This window comes from Octopus sinensis, linkage group LG9 (genome assembly GCF_006345805.1).
Source record: "Octopus sinensis linkage group LG9, ASM634580v1, whole genome shotgun sequence".
NCBI classification, from domain to species: domain Eukaryota; kingdom Metazoa; phylum Mollusca; class Cephalopoda; order Octopoda; family Octopodidae; genus Octopus; species Octopus sinensis.
In genome coordinates this window covers 19,342,250-19,357,249 of record NC_043005.1, presented here as the reverse complement: position 1 = coordinate 19,357,249, position 15,000 = coordinate 19,342,250, and positions in this window count along the sequence as shown.

The window sequence follows — 15,000 nt, the reverse complement described above, 5'->3', positions numbered from 1 at the left end:
GCCCCTTGTGGGTAGTAAAGAAATAGGTATTTCGTCTGCCGTTACGTTCTGAGTTCAAATTCCGCCGAGGTCAAGTTTGCCTTTCATCATTTCGGGGTCGATTAAATAAGTACCGGTTACGTACAGGGGTCGATATAATCGACTTAATCCGTTTGTCTGTCCTTGTTTATCCCCTCTATGTTTAGCCCCTGTGGGCAATAAAGAAATAAATCTGCAGAGAGGTGCATAAGGCGACAGGGTGACAGAATCGTTAGCATGCTGGGCAAAATGCTTAGTGGCACTTCGTCCGTCCTTACGTCCTGCATTCCAATTCCTTCGAGGTCAACTTTGTCTTCCATTCTTTCGGGGCCGATAAAATAAAAACCAATATGCAGACAGATGCACGTAAAATATATGCAACACATTGTGTGTGTGCATGTGTGTGTGTGTGTGTGTGGTGTGTGTGTGTGTGCACATATATATTTGCATATATGCTCGCACATATATGCATGTGGGGAGAACGAAGATAAATTGTATTTTACAAACTATTACAGTACTCAGGTTGACACTTTGTGACGTTGATAAATAATTACACAATTAAAAGATAACAATGCTTAAATTATCGAATAAATGAACGTCTGCTTCCGATATCATTGTGATAACAATATAGAATGATCGACATACAACGAAAAAATAATGTATAATATAATGAATACTGTAAAAGTTTCACGCATAATTTAACATAATAATGAATTTTTAAAAACTACATTGTTTGATTGATGATGCGTATTGCATCGCTATTCCTCACTAACTGCTGAATTGGCATATTATGATGAGGAAACCGACGACAAAATATGACAAAGAAACAAATAATCGGTTGAAAATATCTTGAGCAATAATATCTGGTTGAAAATTAAATAACACAAGTGTAAATAGTAGTAATAAAGATGAAATTATAAATATCGACGAGATGGAAATTACAATGAATAATAGTCTAAAAATTAGACTATTGATTATGATGACTGATAATTGAAGTTAGAAATGGTAGTTTCATACAATTTGTTGTAGCAACACTGAAATAAGAAAATTTCAACTTTAACACTTATTTGGTAATTAGATACAACAATGTGTGTAATAAAAATGGCAGTTATTCCTTGAAAATTGACACCATTGGTACAATTCTTAGAGGCATATTTTAATAAGATGATATCAGAACAAAATGCCAGTCAGAGGGGGAAAGTCCTTCACAAAATGTGGCAGTATGAGAGATCCAAAGTTGAATTTCTTGAGTAACTTCTTCGAAAAAGCGTAGAATCATATGGATACAGTAATAAAGTGTTTCAAGAAATGTGACGTATCAAATTCATTGGATAGTGTGGAATATGTCCACTTGTGGCACGATAAACAAGAGACAGAAGTTGAGGCCACGTCAGCTCAATTGGAATTTAAACTAAACGATAATTCCTTCTAATAAATTTAGGTCGTTTGGTGATGAACATGACTTTTATTTTGATTTTGAAAGTTTTCATTGAAATTATAAATTGCATTGGATTTATTATGAAAAGTCTCTGGTTTCTGGTAAAAGAAAATATAGGAGGATCAGTTAATTGTGATTTTTATTCAACATATTCCCTTCTCAGATTCACACACTTATTGCAGCGGTCCTTCACGTTTTCTAAGCTCTTTATTGGTAATAAAGCAACGTTAGCAAAAATAATACTTACAACAACCACAGCAGCAGCAACGGCATAAAGCCAGCAATTTTTAGAGGAGGAAGAGAAGTCGATGACATCGACCCAGTACTTGAGTGATACTTATTTTATTGACTTTCGAAAGGGTTGAAGGCAAAGTCGATCTGCAGAATTTGAACTCAGAACTCAAAGGGCCGGAAAAAATGCCGCTAAACATTTTGTCCGATTCGCTAACAATTCTGACTTCTTGCTGCCTTAGCAGTGACAATAACAATAACATCATAAGCAACAACACCATAAGCACCACCGCCACCGCCCCCGCTACCACTACCACTACCACTGCCACCGGCACCACCACCATCACCGCCACCGCCACCATCACCACCACCAACAACATGGCACTACGAAATGCTAAACAAAAAGAAAAATTTGTTTTCCACCATTGGAAAAAATCATACAACTATGCAAGAGGTGGATGTAATCGATTATATTGACCCTAAAATTTAACTGATCTTCGGAAGATGTACGGTAGGGCTGACTTTGCCTGAATTTTGAAGCAAACAGTAAAGGAAAGTAACTAAATACGGGGCTGGGTGTTCTCTAACATCTACTCAAGTACTAGAATAATGATTTATGATATACACAGAAGACTACAACATTTAAAAGTAGATATAGTCAATTAGATCGATTCCACAACAAACAAATAACTATATGCGTACAAAGTATTTGTTAATAAAATCTATTCACTTAGCAGACAAAAATGAATGAGAAAAGTGGAAAGGAAAAAACCAAGAATTGCGTGTATGGAGAATATAAAGAAATGGACTGATTTAAAACGCAATAAATGTATGAGAACATAACAAATAACGATTCATGATTGTCAGCCTGCTGAGAGTAGTCCCAATTTGATGATGATAAATTTATAAGTAAATAATCTGTGGTCAAAATACTTTTATATATTGGCCCGACGTTATAAGGCCTGTTGTTCATAATTTTCTTTATTATTACCTAATTCCTAACCTTGAGTATTAACTTACTTATTGGTTTAGACAAAGGTGAAAGGGCAACTACCATAACTATCTTTAGGGCTTTTATAACTGACGGAAGGAAGAGTGGAAGTTCTCCTTTGACCAGAAATCTGGTCTGAAAGTTTGTAACGAAATGAATTCCGCCAAATGCGCCCAAGGACCAGGCGGTGGCGTTAAAGTGGATAAAGGATAAACAGAAGAATAATCAAGTAAATTGCACAGAATGGGGAGCTTTTTGCTTTGCAGAATCCATCTCTTCATCGTGCTGTTCAATAACAAGACATGTAACTGAAATAGCCATCATTGACAATGTTTAGTTAGGTCATATATCACTCTAACAATTGTCACCTGTATTGAGGATGAAAGATTCGATTAAACGTAACTCGTTACCTGACTAGTTCCATAATTTATTGATCTAAGAATGGTGAAGAGCAAAGTCAACCTCGAGTTTTGATAGAATAAACGAATAAAAGTTACGAAAATGAAGAGAAATTCTTAAAATCAGCAGGATATTGTGACTGGTTCAAAGTCTACCATTTATTTCAATGAAGAATGGACGTAAGATGAGGTGAAGGGAAAAGGAGAGATTGAATGAAAGTGGCTGCGAGTTAAGGAAGTGAGATAATGAGAATTGGAGAAAGTAGAGGGTTAAAGATAGACAGTCGTAGAAATGGCGTGTTGAATGATATAGTGAGAGAGAGAGAGAGAGGGGGGATATGAGACAACATGAGAGGCAAACATATAAAAAGATAAAGAGAGATAAAGAGACAGGCAGACAGATAAAAGAGAGATAGAAATGCAGAAGATAAATTGAGAGTAAAACCATGTTCGAACAAGAGTGAAAGAAACAGAAATCAATTTAAGATTGGAAGGAAAGAAAAGGTGGGAGGGAGAGAAAGAGAGGGAAAGAGAGAGAGAGAGAGAGAGAGCGAGAGAGAGAGAGAGAGAGAGCGAGAGAGAGAGAGAGAGAGACGGGAGTGAAGGAAAGGGGGAGAGACAGAAAATAATTTCAATACTTTTATAGAACGGCTGTGCTGTTGTACTAACAACGAATAGTGAGATTGGCAATTTGGCAAAGAATTTTGATGGTGATGGTAGAGGTGGTGACAAGGACAACGTTTGTAATAGCGATGATGATGATGATGATGATGATGATGATGATGACGATGAAGATTGCGACGATGAAGGCGACAACGACGGCAATGATAAAGATAAAAATGATAATAATGATAAAAATTGTGATGATGAGGAAAAGCATGATAAGGGTGATGACGATAATGATAATAATGATGGCTATGTTGCTAGTGATTACAAATCTGATAAAAACGGTACGTTCATTATGGCATCGGCAGCGGCAAATTACATGAATAAGAATAACAAATGTAATTTTTTCATGTAACAGATCGGTTCACTCGCACCACAGGAAACTTCACTACTGGATTAGATGCCGACTATGACACTAGCATTATGTAGACAAGATTTGACAGGGATTAGCCGATAGGTTTAGCAGGAACCTTCAAAAAGTCCGATTTAACAACAGTGTTTTACGATTCGCCCATCATTTCCGTTCACCGAACTTCACATCTCGTTTTATACCATGGTTCTCTACTGTTCCAGTTCCGATGAGAACAGTAACTCATCTGTCACTCCAGCATGACTCTACATCATAGATTAAATAATCAGTTTCCTTCATTTAACTATTTATATCTGAAAATACAAACATTATATACACACACTCTCTCCCTCTCCCTCTCACTGTCGCCCTATTTTTCCTTCGAAAGAGCTTTACACCGCATTTTTCTAAACACACCACAAACTACCATAGCATAAACAAACATTATACATACGTATCATATATTCATACATACTGCCTTACACCCACGTACTCACTTGGGAATGCACATCTTCCACACGAATAAGCACCTACATACATACTTCATTCATGCGCACAGAAACTATTTGTTTGCCCATGACCGATATATATTTAGTGCGGGTCTATTTGCTTTACATCTTAGCTGAATATTTACTACAAATTACCCTTTGGTCATCTTGCCCTTATCTTCTCTGTTGTTCTTTCTTTAAAGGAAAGCCGTCCAAAACGAAGGCAATTTCTTCTTTTTCTTTATTCCAGAGTTGAAGTAATACTAAACTTTGATTTCCGTTGTTCGTTCGTTGTCTTCCCGAAAGTCGTACATGGATTATCAGAATTTATATAACAACACAAACTGGTTATAATCAATAAGCACAAATGATCAAGGGGACTATGAAGAGAGAGAGAGAGAGAGAGGAGAGAGAGAGAGAGAGAGACACACACACACACACACACACAAAGAGATGACTTGTAAGCAAGGAAGACACAAATAACGCATATTTATATAGAGCAGTCTATAAACATTGGGAAAGATGAGGAGAAAATATTAAGTACCGTACATATGCGTGTATACATCTACGTGAATTCGAGAAAGCATATGTTGGACAACGATGTTCTATCTGCAGCAATGATTTAATACTGAGGGTAAACAGTAAGAATGAAGTTGTATGCAATGCGTATGCGTAAAACAAGGCAAAATTATATATTGCAAGAGAATATTTTACAGTGTATAATCAATAAAAACATAAAACTAGCTGCCAAAATGCATATTCAGTTATAGAGTACGGGAACATACTCAGTTCCTGGAAGGAACTGAAAATTTGTAATGCGATGAATTGCTAGAAATAGCAGCAAAGCTTGCATTAATATAGGTTTCAAATTTTGGCACAAGGTCAGTAATTTTGGGGAAAAGTATAAATCGATTACATCGCCCCAGGGCTCAACTGGTACTTATTTTATCGAACCTGAAAGAATGACAGGCAAAGTCGACGCCGGCGGCATTTGAATTAAGAACGTAAAGACGGACGAACTGCCGTTAAACATTTTTATCCGGCATGGCAAACCTTAGGGTTTGCATTTATATCGAATTAGCGCTCTTTCTTTGGTTAAGCAATCTTTTTCACTGCGTGAGTACAGGATCTCTTTGTTTCTTGCGATTCAGAATTTCTGTTGAATTTTGTACACCTCATACAGAATCTGTCGAAACTCGTCATTCAATTATGAATGCAAAATCAGTTGGAGATTTCCTCATCGTGTGTTCGAAGCAAATGGAAGATTGAGAGAAAAAGAAAGAGGGAGAGAAAGAGAAAGGGAGGGATGTAAATGCAGAACCTCAGGCTTACTTTAGTGTATGGCTGAAGAGAGCGAGTTATAGGGGCAGAAAAGGAGGCAAAGCGATAGAAGGAGAGGGACAGAAAGAGATAGACGAGATGGAAGGTGCATTTTCGTGGTTGACCAAGAATAACGACATATCGCCTGTCACTTATGCAATACAGGATAGTATTGAAAGTACTCTGCGTCTATAAAACATAGTGAAATAATGATTTCATAATCGCCAGTTTATGATGTGAGACAAGTGTGTTAGGCAATGTCACGGAATTAACTTCGGGCTAAAATGCACAGAAAAAAGCGAAAAACTTGCAAAAGTGAAATAAAAGCAAGGTTACAATTTCTACCCAGTGAAACATACATTTGCATATTTGTATTTTTTGTTTAGTGATTTCGTGTTTTAATAATAGTTTTATTATTTACCAAAGTTGTGACTTATGACATGATCAAGATGAAACTCCTCAATGCGATTGTCCTGAATCAGAGAGAATGTTATGATATCACGATTTGTCTTGTTTCACCACCAACGCATCATCAGAGATCGAGTAGATAATTCAATACATTGGGATTTTGGTCGAATAAAGTAATGAGTTCAGAAAGATTTCCCAAAGCGATTAAAAGAAAACGAAAGAATTGAAGCACAAGGCGTGTGCTAAGGAGATGTGGTCGCTCCTTTGCTTTCCTTCTGGCTACGATACTCGGTATAAGAGCCGAATACATTTTGTTTTCTTCCTAAAAAGTATCAGTCGAGTATAAACTATGTTAAAACTTGAGTATTTCTTGATATAAATACAGGCTGAGACCACAAACTTTTAATTGTGATAGTAGATATTATGATGAAATCAATCAGAAGAAAACAAAATTCAAAAATAAGATCTTAAAATTAAAATATATATATATATATATATATATATATATTCATAAGCTAAAACACCAGAATTTCAAGCACGGTTAAGAGGAACAGTCATATCTTCATTATTATTAGATGAATATGTTCAAGAATTTATAGATATCTCGGAAGAAATACTAAGAGCTACCGACCTGATAGTTGGTAAAATTTAATCTTTGAATGAATAATGATGTTTCAATCTGCCGCGATCAAAGAAGAGATCTGAAACAGAGACGATAAGAAAACGAAACAACAGTAACTGAATATCAGTTAGCTAATGAGTGCTGGCAAAGCTGTGTGTTTAAAAAATTTTCTCACTTAATCGCTTAGTACACTTATATTCGCTATCCTCTCCATGCCCCCAGTCTGACATTTGTGCTTTGTATCCTCGGCTTCTAGTTACACGAAAATACGAAAAGACAATGCCTTTTAAAAATATTAGTACATCGCCTACATCCACTTCTTACGTTTACAACTTCTCATCACCACCCTATTTGCAGCTTTCACTTGGAAAATTCTCTCAGATGAAGGATCAGCTACGGAACGTCACTCTTTCTCTTCACAGTATATAAACTTATCCAAATTCATAAGTTTACAAAACAGAATGAGCTGGAGTGCTAGGGAGAAATGTACGTAGGCAGAAGTGTATCTGAGCGCTGTCATTGGAGCTGATTATGAAAGAATCTATACTTATCACCATTATTGATATATAAGAGAAAATAGTGGTAGATTCTTTTACTGACTAAGCAAACCAAAGGAGCCGAATCGTAAGAAAAAAGGGAATGTTAAAAATATAAAACTATATAATAGTCAAACACACACTCTCACAAAGAAAACTAATGATAAATATGCACATATGCTATGTCGAAATTTATATGGTCCTTACATGAATCAATCTCCATCGATTCAAAATCAACTGGGAAATTGTAGATAAGGAACAACCCTACATGAATGGTAACTTAAGATAAAAATAAAATTGACTTGATATGTTTGAGCGAAAGGTTAAGGATTTTGTTTCAGGAAAGTAAGGGGCTGAATAAACAAACAGAAATATCAGCAAATTGTATGTATGAAACTAAGTATCTTTTGTGTAATTACAAGTATCTTTGATTAGTGACGTGGTTTGGCTAAAAAGAAATGTTTCAAAATGTTTTCAAAGAATTGCTTAAATAGAAAAAAAGTGTTTTAGAGAATAACACTTACAGCTATCGCTCTTTCATGAGATTTTGATAATTACAATAGCGAGAGTATTTCCACGAGAGGCAGGAACGAAATGAAGAAAGTGAGCCTGAAGAAGGTATCTCATGAGAACAGTTCTTAGAGTGACTTCACTTGTACGAGAAGGTAATTCCACATGCAAAGATGAAAAGAGTAAAAAGGTATTAGCTTATTTCCACGGGAGGTGGGAAAGTAATGGATAACCTGAGATCCAAACAACTGTTTTTATAAGAACCACTCTCTCAATTTTGAAACAAAATGTAGAGGTTGGCATTTTCTCGACAGCCTTCGTAAAATATTCCAAAATACTTAACATATACATATTGAGTTCTGTAATGAATCACTTTTTTGTGAGTCAGCTGAAATTTATATATATATATACGTACACACACATTTACAACAATACATATATACATACGCATCATACATATACATGTATATATATATGTGTGTATATATATATATGTATATATGCATGTATATATGTATTATAAATGTGCTTGAGCGCGTGTATTAATATATATACGTAATATATGTGCACATAGAAATCATAAAATATGTTTAAGAAATATATGTTTATTAAGCACATACATAGTTTTATTCATAACTACGTTGCGTTCATTTACATGTTATTTAATTCCGGCTGTCAGCCTTGCACTGGTAGAATATACACAATATGACTGGCAGCTAATCCATACAACATCTTAATCATCGAAATGTATGCATCAACTAGCAATAACAATGACTAAGATGGGGTGAAATTCCAAGAAGATCTAGAAAAAAGATCTGCAAACAAAGCAAAAATAAACCTATAGTTATAATTCAAGGTGACTGGAAAGCAAAAATTGAATTAGTTGTTTATGATACGTAGAAAGGAACAGTTAATAAATATAGTTTGTGAAGAAAATTAACAACTAGGGTGTAAGGTTATTTGAATTTGCAGAACAGCGTAAAGTAATTATTGCCAATAAGCACGAATCTTTTAGAGCAATATCATGAAATTTATCCAGAGGCATGTATAATAACGAGAACGGTGGTATTCTCATCCTCAAAAGATATCAATCGCTAGAAATGGAGTTGAAACTTGAGTTTTTCATTTGCAGATACAGGTAGAGATGGCAATAAACATGACGGCAGTTAACATGAGATCTAATCTATCTGTGACTCTAATCAATCACAAGGGGCAATCAATCAAAAAGAAAGAAAATGCAAAAGTAAATATTAAAAAATTAAGAGATTAATCATGGCATTAAAATTTGAAGTACAAACAAGTGGAACCATAACAAACTTTATTATTAGACACAAGTGGGTTTTAACACTTGTGTTAATATATATATATATATATATATATATATATATATATATATATATATATATAATTTACAAGATAAGGGCAGAAGCACTGAAGAGGGGAAAATTTCTTGTGAATCAACCCCGAAATTGGACCAATACGGTAATAACGAATTTTTTAGAGATTTCTATCGGTTTGTTTCGAGACGCACAAATTTAATGGTTATCGACAATTTTTTGTTTTCGGCGTATCTGGCATTAGAATTTTAATTCTGCCCTCATCTTGTAAATTATGTATAAATTTTACCTTTAAAGGCATTATTTGATATGCTGGCCATTGATAAAATTTTTTTCCCGAAAAGAATTTTATCCTATATCAATTATATATATATATATATATATAGTTAATCCAAACAAGAAAACACAGAAAAAAAGAAAAAAAACACAGCAACGCGAGGACGTGGAACAATTAAAGTATTATTTGACGCTCAGGAAAGAAGGGAAGGAGGGTTTAACGTTTCGAGCGGAGCTCTTCGTCGGAAACAAGGAGAAGGAAAGATCCCAAGAAGGGAAGACAGAGGAAAAAATATTTTTGCTGGTGGTAACAGAATCCTTTGAAGTAATTATAACAGCCGAAAAAATTCTTGATAATCGGGAAAAAATTAAACCTTGAATGAAAATAGATGTTTTAATTAGTTGTGATGAAAGGAGAGAGCTGAAACAAATACGATAAGAAAACATAGTATCAGTAATGGGATATCAGTTAATAAATATTTCGCTTCGCAATCTTATGGTTCGAAATTAGGCCCGGCATCTCAAAACACCATAAGCAAGTCTGATACTATAGCAAAACCTTATTACTAGAAGTTTTAGTAGCTAGAAAATAGGTGAAGCCTTATCGTGTGTGTGTATATAATACATACGTACATATATATATATATATTATATATATATTGTGTGTGTGTGCGTATAAATATGTGTATTTATATATATATATATATATGTGTGTGTGTGTGTGTGTGTGTGTGTGTGTGTGTGATTAAGATTAAGACTGAAGTTGCGAGTGTGTCTCACGACCCGGGTTTCTTGCCTGATGATCGCACTGACGCGAAAGTAGAGTCGACAAACTTGCAGCTTCTGTTTTCATGAAAAACTATATCATCTAGAACATGCATTCATCTCTCCTTACTCATTCGTTCGACATTAAGTAATTAAATAATGTGTGTGTGTGTACGTATGTATTCATACAAGTGTGTGCGTGCATGTATGTATGTAAGCATACGTGTTTGTGTGTTTGTAAGAGAGAGAGAGAGAAAGTGAGAGAGACAGAGACAGAGAGAGAAATTATTTTGTCCACGCTTTGTCTGGCGTAGAGTATGGAAGATTACAAGCAAGAGTTTTTTTATTTATTTATGCGCCCTTTTCAAGCCTAGCCAGGCTCATGGGCCCGGTTTCCCGGTTTCTATGGCGTATGTGTACCCCCAGCTGGACGGGACGCCAGTCCATCGCAGCGTTACTCAAGAAACAGGATGAGAGAGTGAGAGAAATTTGGGGCGAAAGAGTACAGCAGGGGTCGCCACCACCCCTTACCGGAGTTTCGTGGAGCTTTAGGTGTTTTCGTTGAATAAATAACTCCCGGTCTGGGAATCGAAACCGCGATCTTCCGACCGCGTGTCCGCTGCCCTAACCACTGGGCTATTGCACCTCCACTAGCAAGAGTAACTATGTAAAAAGACATACACCTGCAATCTATCAGCGTGCTAATTACTTATCTGTGGCATGTACTAAACAGTAGAGATATACAAAATCATATCGACACACACTTAGATCACGCAGCGTTGTCATAAATAACGAAACCTTATATGTAAGAGAAAAACGGCCGATGCTTAACAGAAAATACGAAAGAAGTAGCAATGACCTGCCACCCATCTCTACATACAAATTACCACCATCACCCACCACCGCCACCACCGCTGCTGCCAGAGCAATCACCACTATATATTGACTTGCTGTGGAGGCGCAATGGCCCACTGGTTAGGGCAGCGGACTCGCGGTCGTAGGATCGCGGTTTCGATTCCCAGACCGGGCGTTGTGAGTGTTTATTGAGCGAAAACACCTAAAAGCTCCATGAGGCTCCGGCAGGGGATGGTGGTGATCCCTGCTGTACTCTTTCACCACAACTTTCTCTCACTCTTACTTCCTGTTTCTGTTGTACCTGTATTTCAAAGGGCCGGCCTTGTCACTCTCTGTGCCACGCTGAATATCCCCGAGAACTATGTTAAGGGTACACGTGTCTGTGGAGTGCTCAGCCACTTACACGTTAATTTCACGAGCAGGATGTTCCGTTGATCGGATCGACCGGAATCCTCGTCGTCGTAACCGTGTGTATGCGTGGATAAGAATTCAGGCGTGCATGCAAGTTTTTTTTATTCTTTTTACTTGTTTCAGTCATTTGACTGCGGTCATGCTGGAGCACCACCTTTAGTCGAGAAAATCGACCCCAGGAATTGTTCTTTGTAAGCCTAATATTATTCTATCGGTCTGTTTTGCCGAACCGGTAAGTTTCAGGAAAGTAAACACACCAGCATCGGTTGTCAAGTGATGTTGGAGGTGGTAATCACAGACCCACACACACACAAACATACACACACACACACACACATATATATATGTATATATATATATATATATATATATATATATATATATATATGTATATATATGTGTGTGTGTGTGTGTGTGCGTGTGTGTGTCTGTGTGTGTGTGTATATATATATATATATATATATATATACACACACACACGATGAGCTTCTTTCAGTTTCCGTCTACCAAATACACTCACAAGGCTTTGGTCGGCCCGGGGCTATAGTAGAAGACACTTGCCCAAGGTGCCACGCAGTGGGCCTGAACCCGGAACCATGTGGTTGGTAAGTAAGTTACTTACCACACAGCAACTCCTGCGCCTATGTGTGTAGATATGAGACTCGGTGGACAAAGCAATAGTTCGGAAGTACAGGCGATGTTGTTCACAGCATCCCACTTGCCCCAATTTCGGGCTATTTGTCTGCTTTCGGAACGATTCTTATAAACTAGCTTGAAACAAGCAGGCATGTCTTTGAGATCTAGGAGATAAGACTGAAAACTTGCCATGAACTAAAAATAAAATCTGCTCATTTAAAAAACCTCATGAATGCATTTATGTGAGAGCGCAAACATACGGACGCCTATACACACGCACGGACAGAGAGTCAGCTCAGACTCTAACCGTAAAAATGTCGCCCCCCCCTTCCTTACACACAGACACACAAACACATAGCCAACCCTATAATCAACCTCACTAATAAACTAGGAATATAATAACAAAAGTTGGGAGATACTAAGACATAGCTAGGGTAACGACTTGTCATTGATGAGGTCGAAAATGCGCAATTAAATGACTCCGATAAAGCAAGCGATTGATAGCATAATCGAACAATAAATCAAGAAAGCTTGATTAGTTAATTAACTTACTACTACTACTACTACTACTACTACTACTACTACTACTACTACTACTACTACTACTACTACTACTACTATAATAATAATAATAATAATAATAATAATAATAATAATAAAAATAATAATAATAATAATAATAATAATAATAATAATAATAATAATAATAATAATAATAATAATAATAATAATAAATGCCCTGATGCAGTACCAGGCAGTGGCCCTCGTGGCTTCTGATCTGAACTGATTGGAAGTGTTATCATGTACATTGTTTTGTTCTGGTACTACAGCACATATTCTGCTCAATACCACAGATTTGCTTGTCAGTTGTTTAACCTGAACCAGTTGAGCACGTCCCTTAGTGGTTGACGATATCCGCATCTCTGATCACGAGCTGAAGTAGTGGGGGAGCATCATAGTCATGAGTTGAGAGGGACTTTTTGGGTGGGGGGTTGAATAATTCACCTCTGGAATCATGGGTGTTTCGTTCAACATCCTTAAGCAACCCTTATTCAGGGACCTTTTGAGTGGGATGGGTTACTCGACCAGAAGAAAATTCTAACTGGGCCCCCACCTGCAAGGTCATGTGCTGTTTATCTTGATATGAGATCACCATCTCGCGTACATATGGTTGTGATGCATGTGCCTAGTGTACCCTTATCAGACGGGTAGTCATGATGGGTATACTGGGCTTCGTATATTTTACCCCAGTGTCACTTTGATGGCATACACTGTTCTCTCACTCAATAATAATAATAATAATAATAATAATAATAATAAATAATAATAATAATAATGACGATGATGATGAAATTTGGTGGAGGGAGGCAGTCGATTACATTGATCCCAGTACTCAACTGGGACTTATTTTATCGACCCCGAAAGAATGGAAGGCAAAGTAGACCGCGGCGGAATTCGCCCGGTATGCTAACGATTCTGCCAGCTTTCTCCAATGGTGTTCCATAGATTTACTTGTCCAGCCAAATCAACCACTAAAAATATCAACAACTACAGCACATTGTGTGGCGAAAGGAATAAGTATTTTAAGTGCAACATCAGCTGGTGAGGTAACAAAAACGTCTCAATATCTCACCAGTGACATCGTGATATTCAGATACGTTTCCAGACCTGAATTTTGACGATATCTTCCAGGCAGAGAAAGAGAGAAATAGAGATAGAGGGAGAAGAAGAGACAGCGTTGATAGTTATCAACATAGGCGCAGGAGTGGCTGTGTGGTAAGTAGCTTGCTAACCAACCACATGGTTCCGGGTTCAGTCCCACTGCGTGGTACCTTGGGCAAGTGTCTTCTACTATAGCCTCGGGCCGACCAAAGCCTTGTGAGTGTATTTGGTAGACGGAAACTGAAAGAAGCCCGTCGTATATATGTATATATATATATATATATATATATATTATATATATATATATATATGTATGTGTGTGTACTTGTGTGTCTGTGTTTGTCCCCCTAGCATTGCTTGACAACTGATGCTGGTGTGTTATGTCCCCGTCACTTAGCGGTTCGGCAAAAAGAGACCGATAGAATAAGTACTGGGCTTACAAAGAATAAGTCCCGGGGTCGAGTTGCTCGATTAAAGTATAGGTTGTCTAGAAGTTAGCCGACACTCTACCAAATCGGTCAAGATTTGTTACAAGAAGAGAGTTGGAATGTGAAACCGATCAAAATGGTTTTATGCGTTAGGCTTGGCCGTTACGGTAAAGGATAATCTTAGGTTTGTATATATGGGGATTGTATGAGGAATTATATTCTGCTAACAAAGCCCCACGAAACAAAAATGTGTATCTAGCATGCTCGCCACTGCTACCGAATGATTTTCGTCTGCTACTGATGTATAAATGTTTTTATACACACTACGTCAATAAGGGATACATCACTCCGGATGGATACCCTAATTAGTTTGAATTTTTGCGGCACATTTGCATTTAAATATGATACACTGCTGGCTATTTTAATCTTATACTACTTCTGTTCCATCTAACGGATTTTTTATTGCGTTAATTACAAAAACAATTATTTTTAATCACTGTTTTCGTATATTAATAGCAACGGGTTTTATCTTAGCACGCAGCTGTCAGCGAATACATACTACTAACAAAGCATAATGAGGGAGAAATGAGTATCTAGCATTCTCAACGCCATTGTCGAACTAGTTTCGACTGCTGCTTGCATATTTATGTCTTTG